Below are 20723 nucleotides of genomic sequence, written 5' to 3' on the forward strand. Positions count from 1 at the left end.
CTGTTGACAAGGCTCTGCATTCCAAGCCCCCCAAGATAAAGCCTCAGAAGATGAAGGTTCTGCCACCTGAGGAGACTAGTCAGCGTCGGTCCGATGACGAGGCCATCGTACTGTCTGACATCTCCCGTAGGTCGTCATCGGAGCTTATGGACATTGATGTCGACCGGGGGCGATCTTCTCGCCCCAGGAATAAATCTCCGGTCAGTACGGTCTCTCCTCCAAAGCACAGAGGCAGGGTGAAAGTTCAGCCACCCTGATCACTGGCTCCCATATTACAGTGGAACCTGAATGGGTTCAGGACGCATGTGGCCGAATTACAACTCCTTATACGAGAGTTCCCCTTGTGCTTATGTCTCCAAGAGACACATTTTCGGGCCACTGATTCTCCTTCTTTACGGGGCTATACCGTATATCGAAAAGATGATCTGACGGGGCAAAGGGCAAAGGGTGGTGTTGCGGTTTTTGTCCGTGACATGCACCCCTCATCTGAGCTCCTTCTCGCCACCGACTTGCAAGCAGTTGCAGTTGATATTCTTGTGGGTCGGAGGCTCACAGTCTGTTCTGTTTATTTACCACCTCCGGATGCGATAGACTCTGAGGCTCTCACGGACCTTATTAGCCAACTCCCTCGCCCATTTCTTCTTCTGGGGGACTTCAACGCTCATAATGTCTTATGGGGCTCTCCGACTACTTGCCCCAGGGGTCGCATTCTGGAAAGCGTCATGATGTCTGAAGAACTGTGCCTCCTCAACTCTAGTGCTCCCACTCATTTCTGTACTGCTTCCGGATCGTCATCGGCTATTGACCTTTCCTTTTGCTCTCCAGCAGTCGCGGATTCTGCTCTGTGGGAGGCTGCAGCTGACCTCCATTCTAGTGACCACTTCCCCCTCTGGATTCGCCTCCTGGATGAGGCTGTGGCATTACCAGTGCCGTCCCGGTGGCACCTTTGCAGAGCTGACTGGACACTTTTCAGCCAACTGGCTGTTTTGGAACACCGTGCCAGCGTCCACGAATGGGTAGACCATGTTGCAGCCGTGATCTCTCATGCTGCTGAATTGTCAATCCCACGGTCATCCGGTCATCCCAAGAGGCGTCCTGTCCCTTGGTGGACCACTGAGTGCCACTCAGCCATCCGCGCCCGCCGTGCAGCACTGCGCCGCTTCAAGTGCCGTCCCTCAGCTGACAATCTTGCGGCCTTTCGGATGGCAAGGGCCAGAGCGCGGCGAGTGATTAAAGAGAGCAAACGACGGTCATGGCAATCGTTCTTGAATTCCATCTCTCGCTCCACTAGTTCTACGAAAGTATGGGAAGCCATCAGGAGGATTTCCGGGAAAGTCAGCCAGCTACCTGTCACGGCATTGCTGCATCAGGGATGTCTCCTCACGGCGCCGAGAGACATTGCCCAGACACTGGCCATGCATTTTGCGGAATCTACCGCCACTATTAACTGTGATCCAGATTTCTGCCGCTACCGCACTGCCGTCGAAAGGGGTCACTTGGACTTCCGGTCTCTAAATTCTGAACCCTATAACTGCCGCTTCACAATGTGGGAACTGGATTCTGCGCTGTCTGTGGCTCATGATACTGCGCCTGGTCATGATCAAATCCGGTACAGCATGCTGCGGCACCTGTTGCTGCCATCCAAGGAAGTTCTCCTGAACTGTTTCAATATGATATGGTTACCTGGCACGTACCCTGACTCGTGGAGGGAGGCAATTTTGATTCCCCTCCTCAAACCAGGGAAGGAGCGAACGCATCCCAGTAGTTATCGGAGTATTGCCTTGACGAGCTGTGTTGGGAAGACGTTGGAACGCATGGTCAACCGCCGCCTGGTTTGGCTGCTCGAGACCAGGCAGCTCCTTAGCCCCTCTCAGTGTGGCTTTCGGAGATGTCGTTCCACTATAGACAACTTGACCCTGCTTGAGACCGCCATCCAGCAGGCCTTTATACGTAACCAGCATTGTCTAGGGGTCTTCTTTGACATTAATAAGGCGTATGACACTACTTGGCGCCGCCTCATCCTCAATCAACTCCATGAGTGGGGCTTTCGTGGCCGTCTCCCCATCTTCATTCGGTCCTTTCTTTCTCACCGCCTCTTTCGGTATCGGGTTGGTAATGTGCTATCGGATTTGTACGTGCAGGAGAATGGTGTTCCTCAGGGCAGCGTTTTAAGTGTCACCCTCTTTGCCGTTGCTATTAACAGTATCACGTCCACTATCCGGAGTCCTGCCCAATGCTTCTTGTTTGTGGACGATTTTGCTGTTTTCTGTTCTTCCTCCAGTCTTGTCAGTGCTAGTCGGCAGTTACAGCTTACGATAAAGCGCTTAGAGGCATGGACTGCAAAGACGGGTTTTACCTTTTCTGCAGACAAATCTGTGTGTGTTCATTTTAATCGTTCTCGGCGTCTTTTTACCTCCCCTGAATTGCGTCTGAGGGACACCGTTCTTCCTTTTAGAGACACTGTGAGGTTCCTGGGCCTCACTTTTGATTCCAAGTTGTCGTGGTTGCCTCACCTTAAAGACCTCAAGGTGCGGGCCCTGAAGGCACTGAATATTTTGAAGTGTCTGAGCCATCGGTCCTGGGGAGCAGATCGGGCGCGTCTGCTGCAGTTTTATAGGGCTTTCGTCCGATCGCGTCTTGACTATGCTTGCACCGTGTATGGGTCAGCAAGGCCTTCGTATCTGAAGATCCTTGACGCAGTACACCATGAGGGTATCAGGCTGGCCACTGGTGCCTTCCGTACCAGTCCCATCCCCAGCCTGTGTGCTGAGGCAGGGGAACCGCCGCTCGCCATCCGGCGGAAACTCCTCATGGTGCGACGGGTGTGTCATTTCCTTGCCTGTCCTACCTCCCCTGCGTACCCTACCGTTGCCCGACCGCCTATGGAACGTCTCTTTTCCAGTCGTCCCAGGGCAACAAAACCATTTGGGATTCGTGCCAAGCATTTGCTTGAGTCCCTTGGTGTGGAGCGTGTGGCCCCCCAACGACAAGGTTTTACTCGCCTGCCTCCCTGGTTGCTCCAGAGGCCCAGCATCCTTTTAGACTTGTCGGAGAACCGGAGGAACTGCACTCCGGCGTTTGTTTTTACCTCCTTATTTTACGATATTTTAAACCAGCATCCGGACCATGTACCTGTATTCACAGATGGCTCTAAACAGGGGGACACTGTTGGTTGTGCTGTTGCTTTCCCTGATCGAGTCGTCAAGTTACGGCTTCCTGCGGTGTTTACCATCCTCGATGCCGAATTGTTTGCAATATTGCGGGCATTGGAGCAGATGAGATGTGTTCCCAGTATTAAGTTCCTCATCTTTTCTGACTCCCTGAGTGCCCTTCAGACCTTGCAACACTTGTACCCAGCGGATACGGTCGTCCAGAACATCCATGATGCCCTACTCCACCTGCAACGGCAGGGGAAGGAGGTTTCTTTCTGCTGGGTGCCGGGGCACGTGGGTATTAGGGGAAACGAACTGGCGGATGTGGCTGCCAAAGATGTATGTTCCCTCCCTCACGTTGTTGAATGTGCCGTCCCCCTCCATGCTGTAACCCTCCTTTTGCGTTTTCGTGTTATGCATCAATGGGAAGAGGAGTGGTTGGCAGTTTCTGACAATAAGCTGCGTCTGGTAAAGGCCACTACGCGACCATGGCGTACGTCCTACCAGTCATACAGGCGGGATGAGGTTCTCCTCACTCGCCTCCGCATTGGACACAGTCCCTTCACGCATGGTTTTTTACTCCGGCGGGAGGACCCCCCAATCTGCAGTGCTTGTGGCGTCCAGATTACTGTCCGCCACATTTTACTTGACTGTCTTTTATTCTCTGACCAGAGGGCGGTGGTTTCCTTGCCACCGGATTTGCCCTCTATTTTGCAAGACGACGCAGCGACTGTGGTTAAGGTCTTACGGTTTTGTGTCCTGTCCAATCTGTTGCCTCGGATTTTAGGGAGAAGGTTTTAATGTGCTGCTGGGTGACTGGCTCACCCAGGTTTTAGGTAAGAGGTCCGCCAGTCACGATTACCTCCTTGTTTCACTTCGGTATCTGTTCTCTTTTCCTTGTGTTTCCTTTCCTTTTTTAGTGTGTTTCTTCTCCTCTTGTTTTGCCTCTGTATGTGCGCATTTGGAACTGCGTCAGGCCTGTGTCTTTTAGCCGTTCTCCTTGTTCGGCGTCCGTCTTCGTCCCTTCACCGCCTGTGTTCCTGTTTCTATGCGTTTGGGCGCTGATGACCACGCTGTTTAGCACCCGTAAACCTCAAACACACACACACACACACACCTAAGAGGTATTGGTCTTTCCTAAAATTAGTAAGCGGTTCGAGATCCTCTGTTCATTCACTTAGTGGCCATACTAGCCCGGAACGCACGTTCACAGAGAGAAGGCAGAAGTAGTAAATTCGGTATTATGAAACTGATACACTGCGGAACATTGTAACTCAGTCCCTCCTTTCAATCGTCGTACGAACATCAAAGTGGCAGATATTGAGATAACCGACCGCGGAGCAGAAAAACAACTACAATCGCTCAGTAGTGGAAAGGTATCAGAATTCTATAACGATTATGCAAGATTATGTGAAAGAACTTGGTCACCCCTCTTGTAGACAATTTATAGTAGATAACTGGAACAACGAAGAGTACATAACAACTGCGAGAAAGCGCAGGTCATTTCCTTTCCAAGAAGAGTCATAGATTCCCATGCTTGTAAGCCTATATCGTTGGCATCAGTCTCATGTAGAATTATGGAACATATTTTATGCTCAAGGATTATGACGTCTTTGCAGAACGAAAATCTTCTCTATAAAAATGAACATCTTGCGAAACTCAGATCGCTCTGTTTCTCCATGAGATCCATAGCACTGAGGACAAAGGTACCCAGCTTGATGCCGTGTTCCTCGACTTCAGGAAGGCGTTTGACACCATCCCACACTGCCCTTTAGCGAAAAAAAATACAAGCTTACCGAGTATCGGGCCAGTTTTACGACTGGATTCAAGAATTCCATGCCGACAGAACTCAACACGTCACGAAACAAAATCGGCAGATGTAATTTCCGAAGTAGCCCAAGGAAGTGTAATAGGATCGTACTGTTTACAATGTGTATAAATGATCTAGTAGAATATGTCGGAAGCTCTTTAAGACTATTCGCAGGTGATGCGAATAAGAAAATAGCAACGCCAAAAGACAGTATCGATTTACAGAATGACCTGCAAAGCAGGCTTGCAGTTGACCCTGAACGTAAATAAATATAATATATTGGACACACATAGAAAAAAAGTCCACTACCGTATAACTGCACTATTGATAACAAACTGCTCGAAACAGTATCTAGCGTAAAATATCTAGGAGTTACTATCCAGAGCGACATTAAGTGGCAGGACCACATAAAACAAATAGTAGGAAAAGCAGATGACAGACTGAGATTCATAGGAAGAATCCTAACTCTCCACAGGTGGCGTGTAGCATTCCATGCAACACCCAAGCATTTACTGACTGAATTGTATATGTGATCGCAACAAAGGGGTAGGGTGGCCCAGGCGGAAAGAAGAGTATTGTTGTAATGAATTGTTGATGTTCAGAAACTGATCAGAAACTATGGGAAGTTGAAATAGGGTAGGTGTTATACTAAATACAACGACGCGACACGTGGAGGAATAAGAAAATATAGCTTATCGACAAATGGCGCTTGTTCGACAGATTATTGAATATTGTTCATCACTCTGGGATCCTGACCAGATTGACAGAAGTGATAGAAACAATACAACGAAGAGCGGCGTGTTTCGTCACGGCATCGTCTAGTCGGCGCGAGAACGTTGCAGAGATGCTCAACAAACTCCAATGGCAGACGCTACAAGACAGGTGTTGTGAATCACGGAGAGGTTTACTAGTGAAATTTCGAGACAGCACTTTACGGGAAGAGTCGGACAACGTATTACTTGCTCTCACATACATTTCCCGACGAGAAAATTCGAGTAATTAGAGCTAATAAAGAGGCTTATCGACAATCATTCTTCCCACGCGCCGTTCGCGACTGGAACAGGAAAGGAGCTATCAGCTAGTGGTACCAAAAGTACCCTCAACCAAGCACCGGTAGGTAGCTTGCGGAGTATGAGGGAGACGTTGATGTAATATATTTTTATATTTTGCGTACAACTAACTGAAATATTGTTGTAATAAATGTCACATTTTATGGTTTTCAAAAGTTAACATAGTCCTGCCGATAACGAACGCATCTAGTGCAAAGAGCGAGGAAAGAAAGCCACAATTTTTGACTTGTATATAATTCCTTGAGTTTTCGTAATACATTCAGTCTGGCAACACATAAACATGCGTTCATTAAATTCCGCTCTTATGTAGGATCTGCCTTTCTTTTAATAACACTTTACTCACCCCACAAGTAGACTTATTTTAATAGCACGTTACGTAGCTCACAAGTAGACCTTTTTTTAGTTGTTACAAGGTTTTAATGCAAGATTTATTGTTTTTGTAGCATCTGAGGACGGCCAATGTGGCTCAAATCAGTTGTGACTGTTTCATAAAAAAAGTGATTGTGTCAACAAGTAAACAAAAATCATACTAAAGATAAGTTGCTTTTCATAGTTTCAAACACTTACCATTTTTAACTGTTGTTTGCAAATGTAAACTATCCCTCTATTTTCGTTTTTCTTTATAAATCCTTCCAGTGCTATACTTGTAATTAGTATCGCCTATCAAGGAACTTTACCTTTTCTGAAGTGGTATCGAAAGCCTTATCTATATCTTTATTTACTCAGTGAAGCAGGACTGTATGTTATTCAGTTGAAGGATTAGTTGTCAAATTAATCCCGCAATTGTTCTCGTAGAGGTCCGTCTCGATTTATTCGAGAGTGTGATGCTGCGTCTCCGAACTCCCAAGCATCTTAATCATTTCTAGGGCTTGTCTTATGCTAGATCCATCTTGTTCCAACTTAAAACTTACCAAATCTCTGTCTAATCCTTCCCATAAAACCGCTTTATCCATCTCATCCTCATCCACTTCCGCACCCCGTTTAGTGATATTATCTTCGTATATTCTTTCTACATATCCCTTCTACCTTTCACGCTCCTCTTCTTTGCTTATTACTGGCTTACCGCATTCATATTCTGTTGCATTCCTTCCCACATGTTTCACTTCGCTTGATACCCCTAAATTGCTGAAAGCAAATGCCGTGGTGGTTCCTTTGAAAAGATACGGTCGGTTTATTTCCCATTTTCCCTCAATCCAACCTTGGGCTCCGTCTCTAATGGCTTCTTCGTCGACGGGGCATTAAACACAAATCTTCCTTTTAAGTACACATTTGTATTTCATTTGCTACATAATCGTAGGTGTGTGTTTCACGTAGTTGAAGTACTGTTATAATCACGTTGTTTGCTAATTTCTGTTCCGATGATCTTCACTCAGTCATGAAGTTTTTTATTGTATTATGGTTTTAACATACTCAAATTCGAGAGAGATTACTGTGTATCCTGTTTAAAAATCTACAGTTTGATAGCATTGTCTTTGGAAAATATTGTGATTATCTCCTAAACAATGAAACTGTCCATAACGCATACTAATTTTTGCCAAAATAGAGGATTCTGTTGAGCACTTGGTTAAGCAGGCGTCGAACTAGAGAAGTCATTTCTAGACCTAGTAAAAAGTCTTCCCAAGCAGTTCGTCGGGAATTTACTGAGATACGGAGGATATCAGGCGTTAGTTGAGCTGCAGCTTCTTCCACATGTCGATACATTAAGGCGGTACATACCTCCAGGCGTTTCCACACACAGCAACAGCCGGTGACGCGAGAAATTTTTTTCCGTTTCCCTTTAATTTGGAGAAACACATAGGTGTTTTCTGTTTAGCGGTTTTTTTCTTTCCATTTTTGCAACGCCTGTGACAAAATGTTTGTCAGGGCTTCGTTGTCTCTTCCAGTTTCTTTCTCATTAGGTTGACGTATTTTCCCATTTCCGATCGAGCCTTTACTCGCTGTTTACAACATCTGACGACTGTCTTCAGGCTCAGATTCGTAATTTTCAGGTACTGTTCCTCACCATATATAGTATTCATTTTATTTAAATCGCCACGTCTCACTTTACGAACGTTGTTTAGTATAAGTCAGTTGTCCAACTATAAAACTCTGGAACTCAGTATAAAACTTAATCGCTTACATCAGCCTGCCTGTGCTATTTCATACTTTCTGTTTTACACTACATTATCTTCTAATTTTTATGCAATATAGGTTTCGACAATACAACAAAAATAAATTACCCACTTTCTATTTTCGACGTAAATGTAGTTTCACTGCATACTCTAGTGTTGAAGATCAATTTCCTTTATTTGCGAAAAGGTACCAAACCGTGACCAAATAAGGTAAGGTAATCATAATTATGAATCACAGTACTTCCCTGATGTTGCTGTTTCCCTTGATGTTGCTCCCTTATATTGGTCACAGTGATTAACTGCTTACCATTATTTTCAGACAACAATGTAAAAAATCGCACTGTATTAAGTATTTACTATTTTGCTAACGATCTTCGAATTACTTGTTACATACCCCATACATCTTCACTACTGAGGTAGAAAACTGTCTTAGAAGGTGTATCATGGCTCTTTCCCAGCAAAAAAATACCTGAAATGAGTAATTATCTACGTAGGTACTCCCAGTAAGTGCTGCTCAGGAGGTTTGTCATAAGAAGAATTATGTGAAGCTAAAGTTCTATGACATGCGTGGTCAAATCCTGACTCTCGGACTCTGTTGCAAAGACTGGAAAATCTGAAGAAAGGAATAGCACGAAGCACTCCATAGAAAATTAAAGGCAGAAGAAGAACGCTGTTGAAAGAAACGGATTGGATACTCGATATGCAGTACGCACATCTTACTTCTAGCACCATTCAAATAAGTGTGAACCGAATGCTAAAATTTGCAACTTTAGTGAGTCCGAAGACATAGCATCACACTCTCGGGAACAGACACCTACGAAAACAATTGCTGAATTAATTTGTGCCACTTCTAAACCTGCTTGAATTTGCACGCGCAAGGGCGTGGTTGGCTAACTTCAGTGCTAATTGACTAGGAAACGGCGCGAGGTATAGAATTTCTTTCTTAACAGTTATTTCTCGGCACAGCCTACCCTACAACGCCCTTACAAGCTTTTCAGACTGTGACTACCCTGTACAAGCTGAAGAAAGATGAACCTTCATTTATAGCATTTGTAGGTTTAGAACACTCGGAACATATTTTGAAATTCAGTAGTCATTAAAGATTTCATCTACACTCCTGGAAATGGAAAAAAGAACACATTGACACCGGTGTGTCAGACCCACCATACTTGCTCCGGACACTGCGAGAGGGCTGTACAAGCAATGATCACACGCACGGCACAGCGGACACACCAGGAACCGCGGTGTTGGCCGTCGAATGGCGCTAGCTGCGCAGCATTTGTGCACCGCCGCCGTCAGTGTCAGCCAGTTTGCCGTGGCATACTGAGCTCCATCGCAGTCTTTAACACTGGTAGCATGCCGCGACAGCGTGGACGTGAACCGTATGTGCAGTTGACGGACTTTGAGCGAGGGCGTATAGTGGGCATGCGGGAGGCCGGGTGGACGTACCGCCGAATTGCTCAACACGTGGGGAGTGAGGTCTCCACAGTACATCGATGTTGTCGCCAGTGGTCGGCGGAAGGTGCACGTGCCCGTCGACCTGGGGCGGACCGCAGCGACGCACGGATGCACGCCAAGACCGTAGGATCCTACGCAGTGCCGTAGGGGACCGCACCGCCACTTCCCAGCAAATTAGGGACACTGTTGCTCCTGGGGCATCGGCGAGGACCATTCGCAACCGTCTCCAAGAAGCTGGGCTATGGTCCCGCACACCGTTAGACCGTCTTCCGCTCACGCCCCAACATCGTGCAGCCCGCCTCCAGTGGTGTCGCGACAGGCGTCAGTGGAGGGACGAATGGCGACGTGTCGTCTTCAGCGATGAGAGTCGCTTCTGCCTTGGTGCCAAAGATGGTCGTATGCGTGTTTGGCGCCGTGCAGGTGAGCGCCACAATCAGGACTGCGTGCGACCGAGGCACACAGGGCCAACACCCCGCATCATGGTGTGGGGAGCGATCTCCTACACTGGCCGTACACCTCTGGTGATCGTCGAGGGGACACTGAATAGTGCACGGTACATCCAAACCGTCATGGAACCCATCGTTCTACCATTCCTAGACCGGCAAGGGAACTTTCTGTTCCAACAGGACAATGCACGTCCGCATGTATCCCGTGCCACCCAACGTGCTCTAGAAGGTGTAAGTCAACTACCATGGCCAGCAAGATCTCCGGATCTGTCCCCCATTGAGCATGTTTGGGACTGGATGAAGCGTCGTCTCACGCGGTCTGCACGTCCAGCACGAACGCTGGTCCAACTGAGGCGCCAGGTGGAAATGGCATGGCAAGCCGTTCCACAGGACTACATCCAGCATCTCTACAATCGTCTCCATGGGAGAATAGCAGCCTTCATTGCTGCGAAAGGTGGATATACACTGTACTAGTGCCGACATTGTGCATGCTCTGTTGCCTGTGTCTATGTGCCTGTGGTTCTGTCAGTGTGATCATGTGATGTATCTGACCCCAGGAATGTGTGAATAAAGTTTCCCCTTCCTGGGACAATGAATTCACGGTGTTCTTATTTCAATTTCCAGGAGTGTATATATATATAGACGAAGCAGTGAATGAAACTAAAGATAAATTTGGAACAGAAATTAAAAATGCTAGGAGAAGGAAGAAAAACATCGTTCGTCGAAGACGTTGGAATCCTGTTAGACTCGGCAAAGGAGTTAAAACATCAGTTGAACAGAGTGAATAATATCTTGAAGTGGTTTAGTCTAAACGTAATTAGGAGTAAAACAAGTGTAATAGAGTGCATTCGAATTAACTCAGGTTTTACTGCTAAAGTGAGATTAGAAAATGCGACAATTAATGCAGTACAAGAGCTTTTATTTATGCAGCACAATAACTCATGACAGGAGAGTTAAAGAAAACATAGAATGCAAACTGGTATACTAAGAGAAGATTTTCTAGAAAAGAAAAGTCTGTGAACTTTCCTGGATGTATTCATCTGGTGTTAACGTCATAAGGAAATGAAACACTGAAGATAAACGGTAGAGGCAAGCTGAGTGATTTTGCACAAGAATGATGATTAGATGGATACCTCAAGTAAGGTAGATCTAGTAACTAACATAGAGGCATTGCATGGAAGTAGGAAGAAGACGTGAATGGAACAACTTGACAAAAGAAGGAATACGTTGATAACATCGTGAGGCATCAATGAATAGTTAATCTGACAACGGAAGAGTGTGAAGAGAAAGAACTGTGGACGAAATTGAGTGTTGGAATAAAGTGTTATGATTCAGTTGCATATAGGTTGCAACATTTATGTAGAGACGAAGAGATTTAAACAGGATAGACTGTTGTGAAGAGCTGCACACAACGGACTTCTACGGGCGCAAGATTATATCAATTGAGCAGAGGAATCAGAAACACAAAACTAATAATAGAGATAATAACATGCCGGAAGCAACGTCATATGAGGTGCATGTAGGTATGAAAAGATGATAGGTGCCTTGTGGCGATGGTATTTTAATAGAAATGGTAAATGTAATATGAAAGAAACGTACAGTTAGTCACCTTTGAGAAATAACATTCGGCCACGACCCACATAGAATCACCCATTTACTAAATAAGGTTACCTGTAACCTGCGCCATCATTTATATTGTCCCAAACGTGGCAGACTCTAAGGTTTGCTCGGCCACAACTATTACCGATTTTACTGCTGTACACGTCGATATGCAGAGTTTCTCCCAGACTAAGATCGGTGGCATCGCTTTATAAACATGCTACAGGGCGACGTGGTTCCCCATCCACATGATACCTGCCTGCCAGGAATATTCATAACGTTTTAATTCTCACCTCGAAAAAATCAACCTGTGACCTTGTAATCGGCCAATTATGTTAGTCCATCTCCACATAAGCTCGTCGGAATCTAGAGAAATTGTTAAAAGCGTGATTTAATACCGTGTAATTCGCTAATCGCCTGGATTCAGTTAGGAAGTGAGTCCGCTTGGTTGCTTTGATATATCACATATAGGTAAGCCACTCTCGGAGGACCTGATATCAGAATTCCACCAAATTTCGGGGATGCTTATATCGGTGTTTTACTCGCTGCTACTACTGAAACGTCCCCTTTGAAAAATTAATGAATTACTGTGCTGATAAACCTCTCCGTTATTTGATTTTCAAACAGCTGAGCAAAACTGAACCTACTTTCTTTACGTATTCTGATCACTAAACTGACACACAATTATTTTAGCGCAGTGCACTCTAACTTTCAAAAATCCCTACAAAAGAATGGCCCTGACTAACAATAACCTATACCTTTCATGAATCACGTACCACACAAAAATCTTCGTTACCCGAACTACTGCAATACAGCGAGCGCCACTACTGCGATCAAAATAAAAGATTCTAGTTACTGAAGGCACTAACTATTGATAGGCATGGTCAGCAAATGAAAGATTTTGATAAAGAACAAACAATGTATTTACCTTAATAATGTTCAAAAGTCATAATATATACAGCAGTTCATGATATCCAGTATTACAAATTTACTCTTTCTGGTGGACACACTTCCAAATCATCCGCTCTCAAAACTCCGCCATCTCTCTCGCCACATCCACCACTGGTGGCGGCTCACCTCCAACTGCGCAACGCTACGCACTGTTCACATAACTGCCCAGCGCTACAATAGAGAATATTCCAACGATGCCAACCAGCCACACAGCACAGCCAGTGATTTTCTTATAGAGCGCTACATGGCGTTACCAAAATAAAAACCTAAACAGCCTACTTACACAACGTGTCACATAGATTTTCTAAAGGATTAAAGCCATGTGACGTTGCAGACGAATCTAAATGTAATAGCGTGGGAATATGTTCAGGAAACCAATCACATACTCCTCTATCTCGATGAAATCTGCTGTTGTCATCTTGATAAACACAGGGGTATTAATGGCCTCTTGCGAGGTGACCGAGACCAGATGTTAATTGCATTCTGTTACCGTAGCAATGTTCTCTAGCTGACAGGCGGGCATGGACAAACATTCACCTTCATTGCACGCAGTAATATCTGTCGGATTTATAAGTGATTTTGATTCACAAGTTGTGGAACGCTTCGCTGGTCTGCCTCAATCAGGATCTTTGTCTGAGCACAATGCTGACGTCGTGTTATTGTGGCCACGTGTGTTACATCACTGTTGTAGACGCACTGAACAATCCACCGCTAAGCACGAACAAATACAGCAGATTCACACACCGTTCGGCCAAGGGCACGGCCAAACACGATTCCCTTTTTTGCCGCTCTATCACGACCGTACATTTACCAAAATTCACTTACGATGTCCGCTTGAAACATAAATGTGTCACTACTTGCTACTACCTTATGCTGACATTAAACTGTGCTCGTGTGGTTGTACTATCTGTAAAGACTTAACAACTGATCTGTGTGTGCACAGTGGGGTGGCTATTTTTTGTCAAGTGAGCATATCTGCCTTTCAGTATGACAATTTTTCCCAAGAACTTCGCTTGTAGAAGTCTGCCGTTTGTCGGCTCAGCAAACATTCTACCTAGAAAATCACCTCCTCGTCATTTAGCAAATTCCTGGTCGCACAGTGGAGGAAGAAGTGAATGTACGTTATGTTAGGGGAATATGGGAGATAAGGCAAACTTTTATAGCACCAAAGGAGCAACATGTTTGATTGCGACCTGCACAGAATGAACTGGGACATTCCTGAGGACCAAAAACACACCTTGGACAGCTTCCCAGAAACAGCGCCTTGGGCAGCTTCCCAGAAACAGCGCCTTGGACAAGTTTCCAGAAATACTGCGATGGACACTTGCCCAGGAATACCAATTTGGACAGCTTTCCGAAAGTACTGACTTTGACAGCATCCCCGAAACATAGCCTAGGATAGCTTCCTAGAAACACTACCTTGGGGAATTTCTCATAAATACCAACTTGGACCGATTTTCAGAAACAGTCCTTTGATATCTCCCCAAACCAGCGCCTTGGACACCTTCCCACAAGCTCTGCCTTGGACTGTTTCCCAGAACCACCACCTTGGGCAGTTTCCCAGAAACACCATCTTGGACAGTTTACCATAAACACCACCTTGGATAGCTTCTCAGAAACAGTGCCTTGGGCAGTTTCCCATGAACACCGACTTGGACAGCTTCCCAGAAATAGGGCCTACGAGTAACTTCCCAGAAACACTACCTTGGACAGTTTCCCAGAAATACCAACTTGGACAGATTCTCAGCTCATCAAAGCAGCCCTTTAGATTCCTTCTAAGAAACACTGCCTTGGACTGTTTCCCAAAAACACCACGTTGCTGAGTTTCCCAGAAACACTGCCTTGGACAGCTTTCCAGAAACACCGCTTTGCATAGTTTCTCAGGAATACTGATTTGTATAAGTACACAGAAACAGCACGTCGGACAGCTTCCCAGAAACACGAACTTGGACAGCTTCCCAGAAACAGCGCCTTGCACAGTTTCTCTTGACTCTTCGTCTTGACGGCCTCTCATAACCTCGTCAGGATATTATGGTAGTATAATCACGTAGCGGTGCGTTTCTTACGGGCATAATTTGTTATCATTACACCCTGGCAGTCCTGCAAGCCACTCAGCATCACTCTGCTTACTGACTGTTGTGCCTTCTCCTTCTTCAGCGATAGGTACTTATATGTCCTGAGTGCCTTGTCCCTTCATGTCGAGGTCTTAGTAACACAGCCACGCTGGACTGACTAATATGAACTACTTGTGCTGTTGCCTCAGTTTGGTAGGCTATTCGTATAGGTGTCAGCAGTTCTGGAAACAGCAGGCAGGGTTCTTGCTTGTGTTAAAAATGTCGTGCAAAATGACGAAACCTAACCATAATTGATTTTCACTTCTTTCACTGTCGCCTCAATAGTGATACCCTGGTCATTAGACTTGTTTGACCGTACTGGAGTACTGGAAATGTCCGCATCATCTAACCTCTGTACCATATAATGGTGCATTTTTGCTTTACTTCCCCATCAATGCAGAATGGATTATTGCTGCGTTGTTTTACTTAAATACAGAAAACAAATCACCGCTCGACACTCGACTTTACCGTTGGGCTGCACCATTTTGTTTCGCCTCCTTTACCGTTGTGCACCGGTACTGTGGCGGAAGGATTTGAGTGTTTACAAGGACTTCAGACATAATACGTGTAAAGAGACAAAACATTAATTACGTAATATTATATTTCGAGTTATACCCTTCGTATTTCAAGGTCCAATCCCGACATAATTTGTGTCACTCACCCTCCTTGGCCTTATCCTATAGCATGTGGCCTGTTTCTTGTAATTCTGTTTATTCCCAAATTGCAACCCATCCAGTAGTCCTGCAGATCTCTAACGACTCTCCTCTCGCCACGTCCAGCACCCAAGAAACTTTTTCTAATGCTGCACAACCCAACTTCGGTACCCTTCCAGTTTTTCCCTTTAGCACATACGGTGTCCTCTTGAGAGAAACTCGCTGATTGTATGAATCCTTCCTCTGCAAGAGAAACGGACACACTCTCACACGCCACAGGCTACTACAGAGAGATGTGCCAAATCTCTTACACTCAAGTAAACGCCGATATTGCTGGCAGACATACATCTCACTACCAATAAACTCGTCAAAGTATTTCACGCTTCCACTCCTCAACAATCAACAGTTTCCAGCGAACCTCAGCAAGGCCCATATCTTTGCTTCCAACCTTGAAGCTATTTTCATAAACTATGATAACTCCAAATTTAGTCGTTTCATCAGTGTTAACTACAATCGTACATACACACACCAACATCTGAAGATGTACTCGCGTGGAAACAAAACCCAGGCCCAAGTCACGAACCCATAAAAGACAAGCCCTCTGTCCTTGTTGAAGGCCCACACTATGTAACGTAGCTTCATGTTCTACACTGATTTCCATACTAGACCACGGAATATCTTCAGACGTTTGGATTTCTAAAACCTAACTCATTGCCAATAAATCCCTTCTCAATAACCTGTTAGTCCTCTTCAGTCAGATGGTCAACACATACCCCATCTCGGCATCAAATATGGCTTCCATTCTAAATATTTCGCGATAATTGTTCCACTTCTTATCCCAACAGATAAACAAACACCACTGTGTTAGGTTCCTGAAATCAGAGGCAGTCTTAGACCATATATAGCATTTTGGTCTCCTGTAACCTGTTAACTTACGCGCTACTAGTGAAATATAAAATAACTTAGAAACCCCCACATGCACTATGTTCAGAAAAACATCTACAAACAGGACGAACTGAGGATCGTACTTTTATCATGGTCATTGAAACCTGCTTAAGATCTTCCAGCCTCATTCTTATGTGTGCTAATGTTGCTTGGGTATCTGCTCCTCTCAGATTTTACTACTCCTTCGAAATCATGCTTTCTGCTCCACAATCCGCATTTGCCACCCTACTCAGCATCTATCCTTCAACAGCTAGCAAGTGATTAGCACTTCTTAAATTAGTAAACCATCTCCAAAAGTCCTATCCGTCTCTTTTAATTTCTTAACAGGTCTTCTAGTGTCAACACATACCAACCTATCTTCACTTCCGCACACTCTACATCTTTGTCCTAAGGCGGATTTAATGAACTTATACTTCGTGATCGAGAAATCCTTATAAACACCTACCCTGGCACTGTTTGCCCACCATAAACAACCTATTACCCTTGTAATAGGTACAGGGCCTTTCACTAATAATCAAAACATCCTTGGTCCCGAATTTAAACCCAGCCACTGCTTAAATTCGGACTAACTATCATTGGCAATGGTAGGCAAAGACTTCCGTGGAAAAATTCACCATCGTTTTGCCAAAAGCTTAGTCAAAGATGGCTGAGGAACGGACAGAAGTTATCGGTACTCTACATCTACATCGGTACTCCGCCATCCACCTTACGGGGCACGGCGGAAGGTGTCCCGTACCACTACTAGGCACTTCCTTTCCTGTTCGACTCGAAAACAATCAAATCAACAGCGTTCCTCGAAAAGAATGTATCCTGCTCTCCAGGGATTCTCATTTGATTTTCCGAAGCATCTCCTTAACACTTACGTGTCGTTCAAACCTACCAGTAACCAAAATAGCATCTACATCTACTTCTACATTTACATTTATACTCCGCAAGCCACCCAACAGTGTGTGGGGGAGGGCACTTTACTTGCCACTGTCATTACCTCCCTTTTCTGTTCCAGCCGCGTTGGGTTCGCGGGAAGAACGACTGTCTGAAAGCCTCCGTGCGCGCTCGAATCTCTCTAATTTTACATTCGTGATTTCCTCGGGAGGTATAAGTAAGGGGAAGCAATATATTCGACACCTGAGCCAGAAACTCACCCTCTCGAAACATGGACAGCAAGCTACACCGCGATGCAGAGCGCCTCTCTTGCAGAGACTGCCATTTGAGTTTGCTAAACATCTCCGTAACGCCGTCACGGATATCATATAACCCTGTGACGAAACGCGCCGCTCTTCTTTGGATCTTCTCTACCTCCTCCGTCAACCCTATCTGGTACGGATCTCACACTGATGAGCAATACTCAAGTATAGGTCATGCGATTGTTTTGTAAGCCACCTCATTTGTTGATGGACTACATTTTCTAAGGACTCTCCCAATGAATCTCAGCCTGGCACCCGCCTTACCAATAATTAATTTTATATGATCATTCCACTTCAAATCGTTCTGTACACATACTCAGAGATATTTTACAGAAGTAACTGCTACCAGTGTTTGTTCCGCTATCATATAATCATACAATAAAGGATCCTTCTTTCTATATATTCGCAATACATTACATTTGTCTATGGTAAGGGTCAGTTGCCACTCCCTGCACCAAGTGCCTATCCGCTGCAGATCTTCCTGCATTTCGCTACAATTTTCTAATGCTGCAACTTCTCTGTATACTATAGCATCATCCCCGAAAAGCCGCATGGAACTTCCGACACTATGTACTAGGTCATTTACATATATTATGAAAAGCAATGGTCCCATAACACTCCCCTGTGGCACACCAGAGGTTATTTTAACGTCTGTAGACGTCTCTCCATTGATAAGAACATGCTGTGTTCTGTTTGCTAAAAAGTCTTCAATCCAGCCACACAGCTGGTCCGATATTCCGTAGGCTCTTACTTTGTTTGTCAGGCGACAGTGCGAAACTGTATCGAACGCCTTCCGGAAGTAAAGGAAAATGGCATCTACCTGGGAGTCTGTATCTAATATTTTCTGGGTCTCATGAACAAATAAAGCGAGTTGGGTCTCATACGATCGCTGTTTCTGGAATCCATTCCTACAGAGTGGATTCTGGGTTTCCAAAAATGAAATGATACTCGAGCAAAAACATGTTCTAAAATTCTACAACAGATCGACGTCAGAGATATAGGTCTATAGTTTTGCGCATCTGCTCGACGACCCTTCTTGAAGACTGGGACTACCTGTACTCTTTTCCAATCATTTGGAACCTTCCGTTCCTCTGGAGACTTGCGGTACACGGCTGTTAGAAGGGGGGCAAGTTCTTTCGCGTACTCTGTGTAGAATCGAATTGGTATTCCGTCAGGTCCAGTGGACTTTCCTCTGTTGAGTGATTCCAGTTGCTTTTGTATTCCTTGGACACTTATTTCGCTGTCAGCCATTTTTCGTTTGTGCGAGGGTTTAGAGAAGGACCTGCAGTGCGGTCTTCCTCTGTGAAACAGCTTTGGAACAAGGTGTTTAGTATTTCAGCTTTACGCGTGTCATCTTCTGGGCCGGCCGCTGGTGGCCGAGCGGTTCTGGCGCTACAGTGGAACCGCGCGACCGCTACGGTCGCAGGTTCGAATCCTGCCTCGGGCATGGAAATGTGTGTTGTGCTTAGGTTAGTTAGGTTTAAGTAGTTCTAAGTTCTAGGGGACTTATGACCTCAGCAGTTGAGTCCCATAGTGCTCAGAGCCATTTGAACCATTTTGTCATCTTCTGTTTCAATGCCATCATCATCCCGGAGTGTCTGGATATGCTGTTTCGAGCCACTTACTGATTTAACGTAAGACAAGAACTTCCTAGGATTTTATGTCAAATCGGTACATAGAATTTTACTTTCGAATTCACTGAACGCTTCACGCATAGCCCTCCTTACGCTAACTTTGACATCGTTTAGGTTCTGTTTGTCTGAGAGGTTTTGGCTGCGTTTAAACTTGGAGTGAAGCTCTCTTTGCTTCCGCAGTAGTTTCCTAACTTTGTTGTTGAACCACGGTGGGTTTTTCCCGTCCCTCACAGTTTTACTCGGCACGTACCTGTCTAAAACGCATTTTACAATTGCCTTAAACTTTTTCCACAAACACTCAACATTGTCAGTGTCGGAACAGAAATTTTCGTTTTGATCTGTTAGGTAGTCTGAAATCTGCCTTCTATTACTCTTGCTAAACAGATAAACCTTCCTCCCTTTTTTTATATTCCTAGTAACTTCCATGTTTAGGGATGGTGCAACGGCCTTATGATCACTGATTCCCTGTTCTACATGTACAGAGTCGAAAAGTTCGGGTCTGTTTGTTATCAGTACGTGCAAGATGTTAATCCCACGAGTCGGTTCTCTGTTTAATTGCTCGTGGTAATTTTCGGATAGTACACTCAGTATAATGTCACTCGATGCTCTGTCCCTACCACCCGTCCTAAACATCTGAGTGTCCCAGTCTATATCTGGTAAATTGAAATCGCCACCTAAGACTATAATATGCTGAGAAAATTTATGTGAAATGTATTCCAAATTTTCTCTCAGTTGTTCTGCCACTAATGCTGCTGAGTCGGGAGGTCGGTAAAATGAGCCAATTATTAACCTAGCTCGGTTGTTGAGTGTAACCTCCACCCATAATATTTCACAGGAACTATCCACTTCTACTTCACTACAGGATAATCTACTCCTAAAATCGACAAACATGCCGCCACCGGTTGCATGCAATCTATCCTTTCTAAACACCGTCTGTGCCTTTCTAAAAATTTCGGCTGAATTTATCTCCGGCTTCAGCCAGCTTTCTGTACCTATAACGATTTCAGCTTCGGTGCTCTCTATCAAGGCTTGAAGTTCCGGTACTTTACCAATGCAGCTTCGGCAGTTTACATTTACAATACCGATTGCTGCTTGGTCCCCGCATGTCCTGACTTTGCCCCCGCACCCTTTGAGGCTGTTGCCCTTTCTGTACTTGCCCGAGGCCATCTCACCTAAAAAAAAAAGACCGCCCAGTCCACGCCACACAACCCCTGCTACCTGTGTAGCCGCTTTTTTGTGTAGTGGACTCCTGACCTATCCAGTGGAACCCAAAACCCCACCACCCTATGGCGCAAGTCGAAGAATCTGCAGCCCACACGGTCGCAGAACCGTCTCAGCCTCTGATTCAGACCCTCCACTGGGCTGTGTACCAAAGGTCCGCAGTCAGTCCTGTCGACGATGCTGCAGATGGTGAGCTCTGCTTTCATCCCGCTAGCGAGACTGGCAGTCTTCACCAAATCAGATAGCCGCCGGAAGCCAGAGAGGATTTCCTCCGATCCATAGCGACACACATCATTGGTGCCGACATGAGCGACCACCTGCAGATGGGTGCACCCTGTACCCTTCATGGCATCCGGAAGGACCCTTTCCACATCT

The 20723-nt window shown here is 45.4% G+C and overlaps 1 long non-coding RNA gene across 1 annotated transcript in view; it reads left to right on the plus strand.

The window, feature by feature from the left end:
* The window catches only part of LOC126278476 (uncharacterized), a 211573-nt gene that overhangs the window by 21428 nt on the left and 169422 nt on the right, over positions 1 to 20723 (plus strand). The gene's annotated exons all lie outside the window — the stretch shown is intronic.

This window comes from Schistocerca gregaria, chromosome 6 (genome assembly GCF_023897955.1).
Source record: "Schistocerca gregaria isolate iqSchGreg1 chromosome 6, iqSchGreg1.2, whole genome shotgun sequence".
Classification (NCBI taxonomy): domain Eukaryota; kingdom Metazoa; phylum Arthropoda; class Insecta; order Orthoptera; family Acrididae; genus Schistocerca; species Schistocerca gregaria.